The 18,409-nt window shown below is 41.9% G+C and overlaps 1 protein-coding gene across 1 annotated transcript in view; it reads left to right on the forward strand.

Annotated features, from left to right (window-relative positions):
- IL10RA (interleukin 10 receptor subunit alpha) overlaps positions 1–18,409 on the forward strand; it is a 926,736-nt gene that overhangs the window by 755,809 nt on the left and 152,518 nt on the right. The window lies entirely within an intron of this gene.

The following is an 18,409-nucleotide window of genomic DNA, read 5'->3' on the forward strand; positions in this document are numbered from 1 at the left end:
GACCGAAGGCGACTCCCTTTCCAGATTGACCCTCATCAGAAAGATAATTATGTATTTATACCCATAAATATTTTTCACATCTGAATGTCTCCGTTTATCCTTAACAAAAATAACAGGAATGGACTCTTGTTCCAGGTAAAACAAGAACTGGAAGCTAGAACGTTTAAGTTAGGTCCAGGGAAAATATAAACCTGGGTCTCACCCAGCTGAGAGACAATATACAGGGCAATGACCAAACCATGTGTTGACGACCCTCAACTTCTGCTTCCAGTAGCACGAGAGGCGAAACCACAGCCTCTGCAGTGACGGAAGGGGCAAAAAACTTCGTCGTTGACTGCCAGCTTCCCGAATTTTTGCCCCTGCTCCCAACTCGGGACCAATCAGAGAAAGCCAAATATATTCCCTCAAACCAATCACTTAAGATGCCCAGTTTCTAGTTAGCCCGCCTCCAGCTACCCCGTGTTAACAACCTCCAATCAGAGCATACCCTGAAGCTTTGCCGCCGCCCCCTGCCCTTTTTTTTTAATTTAATTTTTTTTTTTTTTTTTTTTTTTTTTTTAAACTGCCGGCCTCTAAGTCTACCAAACTAAGAGAAGGCGGCTGGCTCCCTTGTTACAGCAAGCTTTGAATGAATAGCCTGTTCTCATTGGTGGTCTTCGTTTATTTTATTTCCACACAGCCTAAGGAAAGGTGGTAGAGAAGTGTGAAAAAGCTGTTCTTGAGATTTTTTAATTCCCTTTAATTTGTTCATCTAAATTTGTAGTATGTGGTCTCCCACCCAGCTTTTAAAACATCCACTCATTTAAGGGAATAACTGGCATCTTGTGCCCATCCCGGAGAAAGAATGGCTAAGTGGTTCTTTAAGAAAATGTTGAAGTATGAGGCCTCACTGTCTTTCCAAGTAGCAGGAATGTGAAGGGGAGGAGAGCAAAAAGGGAGTGGGAGGGAGGAGAGCCTAGGGATTTAAAACAGGCCACAGCCCGCTCAGGTCTCTTTCCCTAGACCGCTCAGACCAGCCAAAGGAAAGGGATGTGTTCATAAATAAACTGTTACCTTCAAAGGGGGCCTGACTGAGGTCTTGACAAAAACCAAAAGTGAGGTGCCATTTCTTCTGCAACCAAGAGCAGAATATGAAATAGCTGCCTATTCTCACCTAAAAATCTGCCAGGGTTAAAACCTTTCAAGAGTCTGCATAATATTGTTATAAGATCGTCAGATATCCCTCCAGTTTGTTTATGTCAGCCCTTTTCAGCTTTCCGATGAGAAATATAGATGATATAGAATTAAACTATTAACCCTTGGCCCTTTTCTTCTTGGTTCATAGATCCGGTGGTTGATAGATCCAATTCAACTATCTCAAGATCTTTTTTTCTCCCTAGTTCAAACAGATTAATAAGAACAGTAGAAAAATATGACACAGGTGAATTATTTGATAGTGCACGTAGTATCTTTATAAAATGTTTCTTTCAAGTATTGCATGAGGAGTTCCCGTCGTGGCTCAGTGGTTAGAGAACCCAACTAGTGTCCATGAGGACTCAGGTTCGATCCCTGGCCTCGCTCAGTGGGTTAGGGATCCGATGTTGTGACCTGTGGTGTAGGTCGCAGACGAGGCTCGGATCCCGAGTGGCTGTGGCTGTGGCTTAGGCCGGCAGCTACAGCTCCAATTGGACCCTTAGCCTGGGAACCTCCATATGTAGTGGGTGTAGCCCTAAAAAGACAAAAAAAAAAAAAAAGCATTACGTAAATCTTTGACCACATTGAGTGTAATAGTTCAGGTGAACTGTGGTATATATGGTTTCTAGAGGGATAGGTTTCTATCCCCAGCGAAGTCACCTGATAATTGTATAATTGTTGTAAAATGTTTCCCAAAATGTATTGGTCATTTTTGGTCTATTTAGGGCCGCACCTACAGCATATGGAGGTTCCCAGGCTAAGGGTCTAATTGGAGCTATTGCTGCGGGCCTACACAAAAGCCACAGCAACGCCAGATGTGAGCCATGTCTTCGACCTAGACCACAGCTCATGGCAATGCTGGATCCTTAACCCACTGAGCGAGGCTAGGGATCGAACCCACAACCTCATGGTCCCTGGTCTGATTTGTTTCTCCTGCGCCATGATGGGAACTCCTGTATTGGTCATTGTCATTTTGTTTTTAGTCACTCTCAATTCTCCTGTCCTACTTTTTTTCAACTAGATGCTGTTAGCTAAAATGTTTGGCCTGGATTGTTGCTGCCTCCTAGAGATTCTGTCTATAGGAAAGATATCTTAAAAAAGATTCGTAAATGGAATTGAGATTTTCAGTAGCTCTGTTTAAAACACGCAGGACTCTGTGTGTGTGTGTGTGTGTGAATGAGGTTCGAATAAAAATACTATTTGGAATTTGATCACAATAATGGGTACTCCCCCAGCAAATACTGTTTGCCAGTCTCACAGAGTATCTGTATTTACCTAAAAATAACTAAAAGAAAGAAAAAGAATCACAACTTACACTGATTCATCTTCAATTTATAATATTTAGAATCTAGAATTCCAAGTAATTTGAACCTGGGGAATATACATATGTGATACTATCTTAAAAAACCCAAATGTTTTTAATATGCTATAATAGATTTCACACTTTTGACTTCCTGTTATTTTTTTAAGCAAACATAATAGTTTTTTTTTAACTTAAACTACAAGCAAATGTATTCATTACCTAGAAAAAAATTCACCCACATCTTATCCTCAATAAAATGATTATATCACACCTGGCTAAGTTTTACAATACAACATTTTTCCTCTTTCACAATCAGCAAAATATTTTGATTTTCTAAAAGAAATTTCAACAGATAAAGTTCTTTTCAATATGCTCAAGCAATATCTGGGAATTACTAGCCAAGACTTAAGGCTAATAGGCCCAAGGAGCCAAGTACCATTTTCTTTGGACTTCACAGCAGGTAGAAATTGCCTCTTCAATTTATACACCTGAAGAAAATGAAGCAGCATCAGCCTACTGAGAGCTTGACAAAGAAAGAAATCCTCAGAGAGGTGCAAGTACTGCCCTGAAGTTAATGCATACTAAGCAGATGTATCTAATCACAGAGAGACCGCATTTGGCACATTTTTGTTGCAATAAATGTTCCGCTTCCAGAATAAACTCAAGTTGAAAAATAAGAAAGCAATATTGCAAACAAGGAAGGAAGTGAGTGGGTTAAACACATTTCCCCCAAACTATCAGGTTTTGGTTTACAGAATTTATATTCATCTCCCCCTTCCCGGGTACCACAACCAGCTAGCTCAGCTCACCAAATTTGGCCTCATCAGATCCCAGCATTGTTTGTGTTCTGGTCATCACCCAGAGAATTCTAGCTATTCATTTTGCCTCCTCAATTTTCCCTCCTGTGCACCAGCTACTCATTAACTTGAAAATAATGTATGCTGGTAAGACACTGAAGTCTGGAAGCTAGTTTGTTGTTGTTTTTCCTTTTTCAGCTGCACCCATGGCATGTGGAAGTTGCCTACAGCACAGCTGGATGCTGGATGATGGATCCTTAATTCCCTGTACAAGCTGGGGAATCAAACTGGCAACACCAGAGACAAGCTGGGTCATTAACCCACTGCACCACAGCAGGAAACTAGTTCTTTAGGTATAAATTTAATTTGACCTCCTAGGATCAAAACAGAACTGACACCATCCCCCATGATGCTTTGATGTTCTTGGGTGCTTTCCAAGTTAGGTTAGGTTGCTGATGGGTGATGTTGATAGGGGTCTCTGGCAATCCTATGGAATTGTCGTGGAGTGGGTATGTGCCTGGTGCCTCCTTTGTACCCAGGACCTTGTAACAACATTATATTTCTGAATGACCTTCTCAGAAGGGCAGAAACAATCATGACAAAATGCCCAGCCCTGATTTCCTGGCCCTAGTCAATCTGCAGGGCCTTCTATTGATCCTTGAAGATAAAACTTAGGTATCTTAGGTGATCTTAGGTATGAGCTGTGGGAAGCTAGCTTATAGCTATGGAGTGGGCAGTCTCTGCAGTCTTGAGTGCCAGGGTTGGATTAAGTAACATCTACAGCTACCAGGACCAGACAAGGAACAAAGGAAGACATTATTTCAGTGCAGAGTTCTCCTCTGTGACCTTCCTAGCTCTTTAACTGCTTGATGAATTTTAAAGATCATTCTTTATGTCAGCCCCCTCCTAAATAACCCCTGAGTGTCTCCCAGTTCTTTTTTACCATTTGGAGTCTTCATTCCATTGGCAGATTGGGTCTGTCAATGGGCCCATCCAGTCTGATTTCCCGTTCTCTCTCGAAAGCCTGTGTTGCCCTGATCTCCTCAGGACCCATTCCCTCACCTTCCATTGTTTCCCTCAGAAACTCTCATTTCTTTGGGAGCAATCTCAAGCCCATTCAAAACCCAGCAGATTCCCACAAGCAGATTCCCTACCCTCCCCGCTTCCTACTCCCTTGCTCCTGCCCAGCCAGAGGCCAGATACTGAGTCAGTCAGATCTGGGTTCAAATCCCAGTTTTTCCACTTATTAACTCTATAAACTTGGGAATCTTTTTAAATTTCCGAGCTCCTGTTACTTCATTTATAAAATGGAAATAAAAGAACCTAGAGCTCTGTGAGAGTGAGAATTTGTATAAACTGCTTATTTTCGTAGTCAGAAAATAGCACTCAAAAAAAAAAAAGTGGTGTTGCCATCGTTATTTTATCAACTTTCACCTGAACCTCTGCTTTTTCTATCAGATTAGAGCCTGTGGTTGGCCAGTTCTTTTTCCCCAGCCTGTATCACCTCTTATTCTTCAACTTAGTACTCTACCAACCTCAGTAAACAAGAGCCATGCTCTAATTCCACAGCTTCTGCTCCAGGAATGTTATTGCCGGAGAGAGCCCCATAACCAGGCTGACTGGCCCAACAGCTGAGCCCTTTCTGAGGCCCTTCGACCTCTTTCTGGTGGTTCTTCATCATGGCTGGTCATTAACATCAACACAAGCACTTTTTTTTTGGCCACACTCGTGGCATGTAGAAGTTCCTGGGCCAGATATTGAACACACGCCATAGCAGTGACAATGCCAGATCCTTAACCTACTGAGCCATCAGAGAATTCCGACACAGGCCCTTTTGAAAATGCCAGGTGCCGATTTTTTTCTACTATCTTTATCCCTTCCCTTCACCCACATCCTCCCCAAATTCATCAAGCAAGCATTTGAGGACTGTGGTGTACTAGACACAATTTCCTTTTCAAATTTCGATTTGGATTTGAATGTATGATTTGATGCTTATCTATGTTCAGGCAGAAAGAGGCATGAGTAATTTTGAGTTTGAAATCTCTTCCAGAAGACAAAGTACTTCAGTGAGTAAAGCTTTAGCATTTTTGGTTATATTCAAAAAGAGGATTATTTGACATGAAATAGTATTGTCTCTAGATATTCCCATCTTCAGTTTGAAAATATCCAAAACTTGCATAGGTCATAAAGGAGGAGAGCTTTCCTTTCTGTCAATCATACAGAAGCAAAGGAAATCACTTTTCCTGTACGTATCACTTGGGAAAGGAGTGAGCTTATCTTTCAATTGTTTTGAGTTTTACTTGTGTATTTAATTTAGCATTCTTTTGTTGAGTCGCAAGATTTATGGAAAAATAAATGTTTAATGCTGAGAAAGAAAGATAGGGAAAGAGAGAGAGATGGAGTTCCTGTTGTGGCTCAGTGGAAACGAATCCGACTAGGAACCATGAGGTTGCCGGTTCAATCCCTGGCCCTGCTCAGTGGGTTAAGGATCCGGCATTGCCGTCAGCTGTGGTATATGTCACAGACGCGGCTCAGATCTGACATTGCTGTGGCTGCGGTGTAGGCAGATGGCTACAGCTCCAATTAGACCCCTAGCCTGGGAACCTCCATATGCCATGGGTGCGGCCCTAAAAATACAAAAAAAAAAAAAAAAAAAAAAAAAAAGAGGAGGGAAGGAAAAAAGAAAAACACCAGTGTGTGCTCCATCCCAGGTAAATTAAGTCAGAATCCTTTGTGTTGGGGACCCACCATCATTTTTTGTTTTAAGGTTCCCAAGAAGAGCCCAATGTGCAGCCAAGGATGTGAAACTATTTTTTTTTTTCCCTTTTGGCTGTGCCTGCAACATATGCAGCATACTAACCCACTGCACCACAAGAGAACTCCGAGAATCACTATCTTTAAAGGACAGTTGTTAACAAGGTCCTCCTACCTATATAGCACAGGGACCTATATTCAATATCCTGTGATAAACCATAATGGGAAAAAATATGAAAAAGAGTATATTCGTATAACTGAGTCACTTTGCTGTATAGCAGAAATTAACACAACATTGTAAATCAACTATACTTCGATACAATTTTTTTAAAAGTTTAAAACAAAAGGACAATTGAGGTATTCCCTGGTGGTCTAGCAGTTAAGGATCCAGCATTGTCACTGTGGTGGCTTGGGTCACTGCTGTGGTGTGGGTTCTATCCCTGGCCCTGGAACTTCTGCATGCTGAGGGTGTAGCCAAAAAACAAAACAGAACAAAACCAAAAACAACTTCCCTCACTCCCATTACCTGCTGAGTAAGAGAGGACAGAGAAACTAGCGTTTCCAGAAGGCCTCCGAGGGACTGGCACTATGCTAGATGGCATCCAGTTGCAAAACCCTCCCCATTCTTTTTCTGGGGTGTCACGTCCATCTCTGCTTCTCCATTATTACTGCCACTCTCCCACTCCAGGAGTTTTTCCTCTTGCTCAGACTATTTCAGTAGTTGCCTGGACTTCCTGCTTCAACTTCTTCCCCTCTCTAACCCACCCTACACACTGTGCCAGAGTAATTGTCAGTTCTGTTCAAGACTCTCTTTAGTGATTCTCTATCACCCACAGAATAAAACTGAAATCTCATCTCTCTTCACACTAAGTAGGAGGGCCCTAGACCCTCCTCTCCCCCAAACTCCATGAATGGGAGGTTGGGCTTACTGACCTTCAGATCAGTGCTGAGATAAGACTATTCTTGTGATAATTTATTTTATTTTATTATTATTATTATTTTTGCTTTTTAGGGCCATACCTGCAGCATATGGAGGTTCCCAGGCTAGGGGTCTAATCAGAGCTGTAGCTGCTGGTCAACGCCACAGCCACAGCAATGCAGGAACCAAACAGCATCTGTGACCTACACCTCAGCTCACAACAACACCAGATCCTTAACCCACTGAGTGAAGCCAGGGATCGAACCCGCAATCTCATGATTTCTAGTAGGATTTGTTTCTGCTGCGCCATGACAGGAACTCCCTATGTTGGGTTCTTAACCCACTGAGCCACAGGGGGATCTCCTGATCATGCTTTTGAAAGCAAGTCCCTTCCCCCACCCACTCTTTACTCCAGTAAGCTACCTGAAATTATTTTGTTTACATGTGTAAACCACAGCAGTGACAATGCTAGATCTGTAACCCACTGAGCCACCAGGGAACTCCTGTTTAAATGTTTGTTGCTTGTGCTCTCCTAAGTAGCAAGCTCAACTCAATCCATTTTTAGCCCTGGGGTTTTCGGACTCAGCCCCATTGCTCCTTTGTGCTTGCCACCATTTCAAACTCTTTCCTTGATGAGGTGATACAACCTGGATTGTTCAGAGCAGTCTGGGCTTAATACCTGGGTGGTTCCACAGGAATTAGTAATAGCACTCCTGTTTATTCTCAAAAGTATCCCGACTTGAACAATAAATTATACAATCATGTTATTTACAGCCTGTATCATAGCCATTTGTGTGCTTTCTTTCTTCCGTCCTTCCTCCCTTTCTTTCTTTCTTTCCTTTGGCCATGCTCACAGCATGCAAAAATTCCCAGGCTAGAGATTGAACCCACACCACAACAGCAACCCAAGCCATATCCATAACCTGCTGAGCCACTGGGGAACTCCAGCTAGTTCGCTTTTATTGAGTTTTTGCTGGTCTTATTTCTCCTACTAGATTGGAAGCTCTTTGAAAGCAAGTATCATGTCCTTGTAACAAAACTAGTATCATGTCCATGTAGCAAAGCTAGTTCATATTTATAAATTGTTTGGAACTGAGATGCTCACTACTTATTGGCTGGTAATTTGTAGGCAAGAATGAAATGATGACAGTGGTAGAAAATATCAGGCCAGGTGCCCACAGTCCGTGGCAACAGGGTCAAAGATCACCATCCCTATTTGTAGATGTATGTCTCTGTGTTCTTCAGGCCAGCAAAAGCGGTGCCTCAGATATTGCCATGCCAAACATTTTCAGTAACTAAAAGATTATTGTTCAAAATATCAAGTAATATTTATGCAAAAACATGGTGTCTTTTGGAAGTAGGGGAAGAATGAAAACTATGCATAGTGTGGAGATCTGACTTAGGAAAAATAAGACCTGAGCTTGAATTCCTAGGCTATTTACTCTCCCTAAACCAGTTTTCTCATCTGTAAAATCAGAATAATACCTCTGTCTCTGGGGTGGTTGTGAGAAGAGTAAATGAGAAATACATGTAAAATGCTTAGCATATGGCCTACCTCATTGCAAGCCTCAATAAACAATAGCTATTTTTATAGTAGGTGATCTAGGTAGCTAAAAGTTTCGATGCTAAACATGGGGTAGCTAAAAATATAGTTGAATCAAAATTTTTTTCTTTTTACGGCCACAGCTGCGGCACATGGAAGTTCCTGGGCCCAGGGTGGAATAGGAGCTGCAGCTGCAAGCCCATGTCACAGCTATAGCAATGCCAAACCCGAGCCGCATCTGTACTCTTTGTTGCAGCTTGTGGCAATGCGGGCTCCTTAACCACTGAGTGAGGCCAGGGATTGAATGCACATCTTCACAGAGAGAGCGCTGGGTCCCTAATCCACTGAGCAACAACGGGAACCCCAGTTCTATCAAGAATTTAGCTAAATAAAAAAAAAAAAAAAAAAAAGGAGTTCCCGTCGTGGCGCAGTGGTTAACGAATCACTAGGAACCACGAGGTTGCAGGTTCGGTCCCTGCCTTTGCTCAGTGGGTTAAGGATCTGGCATTGCCATGAGCTGTGGTGTACGTTGCAGACGAGGCTCGGATCCCACGTTGCTGTGGCTCTGGCGTAGGCCAGTGGCTACAGCTCCAATTCGACCCCTAGCCTGGGAACCTCCATATGCCGTGGGAGGGGCCCAAAGAAATAGCAAAAAGATAAAAAAAAAAAAAAAAGAATTTAGCTAAATCTTGTTTCTAGTGTCAGTGACAAGCTGTAATTATTGTTCATTCATTCAACTATTTATTCCTTTGTTCACTTATTCATTATTCATTTATTTATTCTGTGCCAGATACACAATAAATGCTTATTAAGTATTGTCAAATAAGGATAGAGGGAGGAAAGGTTAGGGATGTTAAGAGGTACCAACTTCCAGGTGCAAAATAAATGAATCATGAGTATGTATGGTATGTGGGATATATAGTCAATAACAATGTAATATCTTTGTATGGTGACACATCAGAACTAGACTTATTGTAGTGATCATTTTGAAATGTATAGAAATATCAAATAACTATGTTGTATAAGAACTAATATAGTGTCGTGGGTCACTTAAACTTCAAATCAAACTCATAGAAAAAGAGATCAGATTTGCGGTTGCCAGAGGTGGGGGGTAGGGTTGAGTATGATGAGGTGAGGTGGGGTGGGAATTGGATGAAGGCAGTCAAAAGGTGCAAACTTCCACTCACAAGATAAGTAAGTGCCATGGATGAAGTGGATAACATGAGAAATATAGTTAACACAGCCATACATTATATATGCAAGCTATTTAGAGAGTAAATCCTAAGAGTTCTCAGCACAAGAAAAAATTATTTTCTTAAATTTCTTTTTTTCTATCTATCTACCTTATACAGTGCTGTATGTCAATTATAAATAAAACCAGAAGGAAAAAATTAAGTGTACAATTCAAAAAATGTTGTTAAATGAAAAATAGAGTAATAACTAACTTGGGGGAGAGAATTAAGATGTTTTTGGAGATATGCTCTCAATGAATATCTCTGGATGAACATAAAATGCCCTGTGACTAAGGTCAGGACATCATGCTGGATACTCTAAGGGCAAACCGGGCTCCCTCACCAATGGAGGACACAAGTGAGAATAGACAGCATTTCTTCAAATCTTCTGACCTATTACTGACTCGAAGCAGAGGACTGCCTCCTACTTCGTGGAAGAAAATCAAGGTCACAGAGTTCAGTGTTCTTCCGTTTCCTTTTTCCACCTCTGGACTCATCTTCTGAAGAACCTAGCCTTACCTCCTTCTGTGACATCCCTTCCCTCTGTACCCCAGGCAGAGTGGAGCTCTCCCACCTAGGTGTCACCATTGTGCAAATTTCTATTACTGTGCTAATCCCTTGGTATCAGAGTCAATTTTTTTTGTTTTTGTTTGGCCACACCCACAGCAGGTGGAAGTTCCCCCAGCCAGAGATCAACCCCAGCAGCTGCAGTGACAATGCCAGATCTTCAACCTGATGTGCTACAAGGGAACGCCTCAGAGTCAGTCTCACTGCAGATATGCCTTCCACAAGGACTGGTTCTATCTATGCCCTATCCTTTGTATGTCCCACACCTACCATATGGCCTGGCATTTGGTAGGTACTCAGTAAATGTTTACTGAATGGGCTCTTGAACAAACGGCAGCTTCCCTTTAGTCTCCTTTTCAAAAATAATCCTTCCAAAACAATTATACATTATTGCAATTTCTGCTTCCTTGTGCTAGATCATTCCCTCATCTCTTACATCCAGTCCATCACCAAGTCCTATAGATAGGTTTGACCTCTAAGAAATGTCCTAAATCTGTCCACTTTTTTTTTTGTCCACTTCTTATTACCTCATTGCCTCTACCCTCATCCAGACAGAATTGTCTTTCATTGGCCTGTTTACTGCTGTTTTGTCCTAACCTGGGTTCCTTACTCCTTCTTGTCTTACCCCAATATATTTTCCACACAGCCTTAGTGATATTTTTTAATGCAAATGAGAGAGAGCATCAGTACCCTACATTGTCAAGAGCTTCCCAATATGCTGAGAACATGCTCCCAATTCCCTGCCCTGGTCTGCAAGGAGCTACATGATCTGAATCCTGCCCGTCTCTCCTACTTCAGCTCCTAGTTGCTCATTCTACGCCAGCCACACTGGCCTTTTCTTGGAAGTTCTTGGATCAGCCAAACTCTTTCCCACTGTTTCCTCTGAGCGAAGAATGAAATGATGACAGTGGTAGAAAATATCAGGCCAGGTGCCCACAGTCCATGGCAACAGGGTCAAAGATCACCTTCCCTATTTGTAGATGTGTGTCTCTGGACACATCTGGCTGGTTGTCATTCTTCAAGCAAATGTCATTCTTCAAAGACCCTCCTGCACATGCATACATACGTCCTTTCCTCTATCACAGGATCTTGTTTATTTTCTTCATAATTCTTGTCATAGCTCTAATCATGTCACTTCTTCATGATGACTTGTTTATTGTTTGTCTTCCTTATAAGACTAGAGGAGAGCAGGGACAATGTATATAGTGCTCCCCATTGTATCCCAAGTGCTTGGTAGAGCCGCTAGAGCAAAAAGTGCACCAAACATTTACAAGTGAATCCATGAATGAATGGGTACCCTTACTATCTTCTTCATTGCAAATAGTCTAGCTCTTCTGAGTCCTTCCTTTTAATTTGCAAATAGGTGTAAGACTCTCCAGACTAAAGACAGACTAAAGACCTACCCTCGACTTTCTCTTCCCCTTGCAGCCGCAGCCCTTTTGCTTCTTCCCTTACATTACCAAAGAGTAGATTGTCTGTCTAGACCTCATCAACTCCCACTCTATGAAAAAGCTCTCACTAATACCATGAATGACCTCTTTATTTTTAACTCCACGGACATATGCTCCAGTTCTCAGCCTACTTGACCTTTCCACAGCCACACTTCCTCAATTTTGTTCTGCAGAACACTAGTCCCTTGAGTTGCTCTGGTGAAGAAGTGTGTTCATGTCCTCCCATCAGACACTTTTATAATACCCTGTGCTTCAACTCTGCAGCATTTAACTGAATTGCAGTTGATTTATTTAATTAGTTAATATGTGACTTTTCCAAGAAATGCATACTCTTCTTTTTTGGCCACCCTGTGACATATGGAGCTCTCTGGCCAGAGATCAGGTCTGAGCTGCTGTTGCAATGTAAGGCAATGTCAAATCCTTTATTTAACCCATTGTGAGGGGCCAGAAATTGAACCTGCCTCTTGGCGCTGTAGAGGCATCACTGAACCTGTCACATCACAACAGGAACTCCTGTTATCTATTTTGTTACTGGATAGCCCTATAATTACAGCACATAAAAGATGCTTAATATTTGTTGAACAGAATGAATGAATGAATCAATCAATCAATTAAATTTTCCCTCTGGGAAATACACAATGTATTTTAAAGAAATTTGTCCAAATTTGTTTGGAGCAGGACTTTTCAAACTTGATTGCCCACAGCTCTTTGTTTTCTCTTGCTCCCAGTAGAATACTGCCAAACATCCCGGGGGAATTTATAAAAAACGCATTAGAACATGTTTACTCTCCACTGTTTCATATTGTCGCATACCCCCTATTTCTCCATATTTTCCTTCCTTGGCTCCCAGGACTTTTCCTGTTTCTCTTTCTTCCTTTGAAGATTATCTAACCCATCATGAGGTCACCAGGCATTTAGTGTTTTGATAACCACCAAATTGCATAACCCCCAGGCTTGTGACTTGGTATATTTATTCTGGCTGTCTCACCAGCCCTTTATTCTGAGCATGTCTGAACCTCCCGACACCCTTGCCCTTCTTGTACTGTATATCTTGGTTAACACTATCACCAACCACATAAGCCAGAAACTTAGAGAGGTCTTAACCTTCATTACCTTACCCCTCTGAATTAAATTCATCAACTTTATTTTAGAAATATTGTTTACAACCTAACTCATTTGTCCATATGCACGCCATTATCTCTCCTTTTTTTTTTTTTTTAATTTGCTTTTTAGGGCCACACTTGTGGCATATGGAGTTTCTCGGGCTAGGGGTCAAATCAGAGCTGCAGCTGCTGTCCTACGCCACAGCCACAGCAATGCCAGATCTGAGCTGTGTCTGTGACCCACACCACAGCTCAGGGCAATGCTGGATCCTTAACCCACTGAGCAGGGCCAGGGATTGAACCTGCATCCTCATGGGTCCTAGTCTGGTTCGTTTCTACTGAGCCATGGTTGGAATATTAATGTACACATTTATTCCACTGCCATTATATTAATGTACACATTTATTATCTATTGTCTGCACTGTTGCAAGTATTCCAGTCTGCTTTTAGAACTGGCTTCTTAAACAAAATTTTCCAAATTGCCCCCCAGCTTCAAGACTCTGCTGGTTCCAATTTTCCAAGGGTAAAAATTCAAGCTTCAAATAAAAAATTTTTTAAAAATGATTAGCATGGGGTGGATAAATAAGATTAGTATAGGAGTGGGGTTCTGAAAGTCTAAAGAGTCTGTGCATTTTTTGTTGATAACTAAAACACTGTTGAATCTTAAAAAAATACATATATCCAAGTATCATAGATTAGCAAACAAGTTGCCTTCTCCCAACCTCTCCAAACTTAGCTCCTACCTCCCTCTCTCTTAATATCCCCTCTTCTTCCTTCATGCCTCACATGTACAGAAATTCAGTTCAGTTTAATAAACATTAACTGTACACTCACTGTATGCCAGGCATGATATTTGACCCTGGGAGAATAAACATGAATGAAAACAGATAGAGGACCTCAAGGAATTTATATTATAGTAGTAGCAAAGATGGACATATTAACAAAATAGCATAATGATGCATTCTATAATTTAAAATGTACTAAGTTTTAAAATAAAAAATGAGGGAGTTCCCTTTGTGGCTCAGAAGTTAAGAACCCAACTAGTAGCCTGAGGATGCAGGTTTGATCCCTGGCCTTGTTCAGTGGGTTAAGGATCCCACTTGTTGCTGCAAGCTGCAGCATAGGTGGAAGATGTGGCTTGGATCCTGCATTGCGGTGGCTGTGGTGTAAGCCAGCAGCTTCAGCTCTTATTTGACCCCTAGCCCAGGAACTTCCACATGCTGCAGGTGAGGCCAAAAAAATTAAAGAAAAAGAAAAAAGAAAATATGTAGTAAGCCTAAGAGGAGTAATTAATTCTGCAAGGGGTTAAGGATGTGGCCTTTCAGGGAAGCTTTCAAGATGAAATTCTGGGGAGGATGTTGAAGGTTGAGTAGGAATTCATCAGGTGAACCATGGATTGAAGAGCATTACTGATGAGCCAACAGCAGGTTGACTAGGATGGGGAGTAGGGTCCCACAGATAGCTTAAGTGTATCAGCATGTGTTGAGGAAATAAGAGGCAATAGCTGAGGCTGGAGAGCCTGTCAGGAGTCACTCTATAAACAGCCTATGTCAGGCACTGAAATTTATACATTAACCTATAAGTTAAGGGGAACCATTGAAGATTTTGAAGATGAGGGTAACTTCGTGGGACTTTAAGAATATTTCTCTGACGGTTGACCAGAGATGGATTTTTGAGGGGCCAAAGAGATTGGTTAGGAGGTTCCTGATCATCTCTCACTTAGACTATTGAAAACACCTTCTAAGTGATATCCTGGTCCCTCTAGTTCATTCTCAACCCAGCATAAGAGTTGAGGAAAAGAGACAGATTTGGGAGATCAACAGTAAGCTAAGTGATAGGACACAGGAATAGATTGGATTTGGGGAAGAAGGGTAAAGGAGGTACAAAGAATGACGCTAAGTTTCTAGGCCTGTAGACTTGGGAGGATGGAAGCAGCAGCCACTGTCAAAGAAACTAAGAGGTTTCATGGTGGGAATGCAGGATGTTGCATTCCTGGTTACACCAGGTTTCATGGTGGGAATGGTAAGTAATACTTTTAGAGATGGTTAAATTGAGTACTGAGTTTGAGATGCCTCTTGGGCATCATCTTAATCAGTTCATAGTCTGGGTGGCTCTTAACAATAGAAATTTGTATCTCGTAGTCTAGAGCCTGAAAGTCTGAGATCAGGGTGCCAACGTGGTCAGGTTCTCGTGAGATCCTCTTTCAGGTTGCAGACAGTTGACTTCTCATTGTAACCTCACATGGCAGAAAAGAGAGCTATCTCCCTGGCATCTTCTTTTTGTTTATTTGTTTTTAGGGCCACACCACAGCATATGGAAGTTCCCAGGCTGCAGCCGCTGGCCTATGCCACAGCCACAGCAACACCAGATCTGAGCCTCATCTGTGACCTACACCACAACTCATGGCAATGCCAGATTCTTTAACCCACTGAGCAAGGCCAGGGATCGAACTCATGTCCTCATGGATTCTAGTCATGTTCATTACCACTGAGCCACAACTGGAACTCCTCCCTGGCATCTTCTTATAAGGGCACTAATCCCATTCATGAGGACTCCATCCTCATGACTTAATTCACCCTATGGCAATAGAAAGTCAATAAAGCAGCGAGAACAGGAGTCTTCTTGTAGCCTAACGGGTTAAGGATCCAGTGTTGTCACTGCACTGGCTTGGGTCACTGCTGTGGCTCGAGTTTGATCCCTGGCCCAGGAACTTTCACATGCCACAGGTGCAGCCAAAAAAAAAAAAAAAAAAGCCCACATAGAAAAGCTTCAAAATCCAAATGACTTCAGACCTATAGCAGCCACTCTAGAAGCTAGAAGGCCATGAAGAGATACTATTAAGATTCTGAAAAAAAGGTATTTACAAACTAGAATCCCAAATATTGCCAAACTATCAATGAAGTAAGAAAGCAAAGATACTTTCCAGCATGCAAAGTCTCCAAAAATTAATTTCCCAACTACAAAAAATAATAGTTGTATTCAGGAAGCTACTGAGGGATGTACTTCACCAAAATGAAGAACTAAATCAAGGAGGAAAACATGGGCTGGAAAGACAACACAGAGAAGGGTGAAGGGAATCTCAGGATGATGGTGAAGAGAGATCCTGGGAAGCCACTGTGCACCCAGGGACACAGCAACCAGTCGGGATTGAAGTGGGTCAGATCACTCTGGGAGAGAAGCTGCCAGAATGAGAGAACTAGAACACCCAAAGCACTTAATGTATTGAGTGCTGATTTTATAGTTGGGGGTAAGCTTGGAGCTGAAATAATAAGTCCATAGAAAACTAAGCACTCAAACAAACAAAAAGGATAATTATTAACTTCCAGGAAGCACAAAGTTTTGCAAAAAAGAAAAATCATAGAACGTTATATGACTCACTTGTGAATAGCCTTTACATAGTCTTTATGGCTTAATTTTTTTTTTTTTTTTTTTTTTTTTTTGGCTACACCCAGGGCATGTGGGATGCCAGGGCCAGGGACGAAACTGTGCCATATCAAAAACCTGAGCTGCTGCAGTGACAATGCTAGATCCTTAACCCACCATGCAACAAGGAAACTCCGTGGCTTAATCTTAATAAGGCTAAATAACCAAAATTGTGATACAATTATACTAGGAAATGGGGCATGGGACATATATAACTGTGGTGGTGGTGTGTGTAAAAGAGAGATAAATCTTCATCTTTCATAATGGTGAGATCAACAGATAATGTCTAAAATATATAAATCAGTAAATTTCAGTATAATCATGTTATTCAAAACATGCTAGAAGGAATTCCCGTTCTGGCTCAATGGTAACAAATCCGACTAGTATCCACAAGCATGCGGGTTTGACCCCTGGCTTCACTCAGCGGGTTAAGGATCTGGTGTTGCCGTGAGTTGTGGTGTAGTTTGCAGATGTGTCTCAGATCCCAAGTTGCTGTGTCTGTGGTGTAGGCCGGCAGCTACAGCTCTGATTCAACCCCTAGCCTGGCAATCTCCATATGCCATAGGTGCGGCCCTAAAAAACAAGAACAAAAACAAAAACTGGAAAATACAAAGGAATCAGTTAAAAGAGTAAAGAGAGAGGCATGAAAGTGAGGTGAAGGGAGTAAGAGACTACTATTCTTATTTTTTGTAATAAGTCTTTCAGACTCTTTTAGAAAGAAAATGAAAAAATGAAAAGAGAGAGAGAGGAGGGAGAGAGAAAGACAAGGAAGGAAGGAAGGGAGGGAGGAAGGGAGGAAGAGGGAAGGGATGGAGAAAGGGAGGGAGGAGGAAGAGAAGGAAAGAAAGAAGGAGGAAAGACTATCCATTAGGAAAAAATGTTTCAATTAAAACTGTTGAGGGAGTTCCCATCGTGGCTCAGTGGTTAACGAATCCGACTAGGAACCATGAGGTTGCGGGTTCGATCCCTGGCCTCACTCAGTGGGTTAAGGATCTGGCCTTGCCATGAGCTGTGGTGTACATTGCAGACGCGGCTCGGATCCCACGTTGCTGTGGCTGTGGTGTAGGCCAGTGGCTACAGCTCCGATTAGACCCCAGCCTGGCAATCTCCATATGCCTCGGGAGCGGCCCTAGAAAAACATAAATAAATAAATAAATAAATAAATAAATAAATAAATAAATAAATAAAACTTGAAAATTTGAGAGTCTTTATTTTTGGTTTTGTTGTTGATTGCTTTTTAGAGCTGAACCCAAGGCATATGGAAGTTCCCAGGCTAGGGATCAAATCGGAGCTGTAGCCACTGGCTTACGCCACAGCCACAGCAATGTGGTATTAAAGCCACATCTGTGATTTAGACCACAGATCGTGGCAACGCTGGACCCTTAACCCACTAAGCAAGGCCAGGGATTGAACCCGCAACCTCATGGTTCTTAGTCAGGTTCGTTTCCATTGCGCCATGATGAGAACTCCGAAGTTCATTTTCTATGACAATGACATGTATTCATTTATACAATAAGCCATTAATTCTTCCATCTGTAAAACCAGGATTAATATCCCTATTATCTCAAAGTGTTGATGTGAAGTTCGTATTTGTCAGAGCTCTTTGGGTTACAAATGAGGGCCCAGAAGCCCAACCCAAACCAGTTTAAACACAACAAAAATATAAATAAAAAGTCAGTGTGTATGGAGTGGATACATGAGCTCATGGAAGCTATCAAGTTCAGGATTCAGATGTTCAGATGATGTTGTCAGGTCTGTGTCTCTTCATCTCAGCTTTTTTCCTGTTATGTTAAATTCTCTTCATGGGGCCATAAAATGGATTTGGGCAGCTCCAGATATACCTAATTCTATAGCATTAAGATAAGCCTCAGAACTGTTTTCCTGATCATTCAGGCAAAAATCCTAGGACAGTTTTGACAGGCCCAGCTTGGGTCATGTGCCCATCCCTGAACCAATCATTGGTAAGGGAGATGAAATATTCTGGTTGGCCAGGCTAGGCTCTAGGACTGTGACTGACAGAAAATGATGTCAACTGCAGGGGTCAGATAAGCACTTCATAATAGCTGAAGCTGGTATACATGTAAGTAACAATTATCTGCCCACAGCAGATTAGATGCTGTATTAGAAGGGAAGACAGTCTATAA

This window comes from Sus scrofa, chromosome 9 (genome assembly GCF_054392235.1).
Source record: "Sus scrofa isolate SSC_HxYL_T2T_F1_AM1 chromosome 9, Sscrofa_HxYL_maternal_Yorkshire_Landrace_v2.0, whole genome shotgun sequence".
Lineage (NCBI taxonomy): Eukaryota > Metazoa > Chordata > Mammalia > Artiodactyla > Suidae > Sus > Sus scrofa.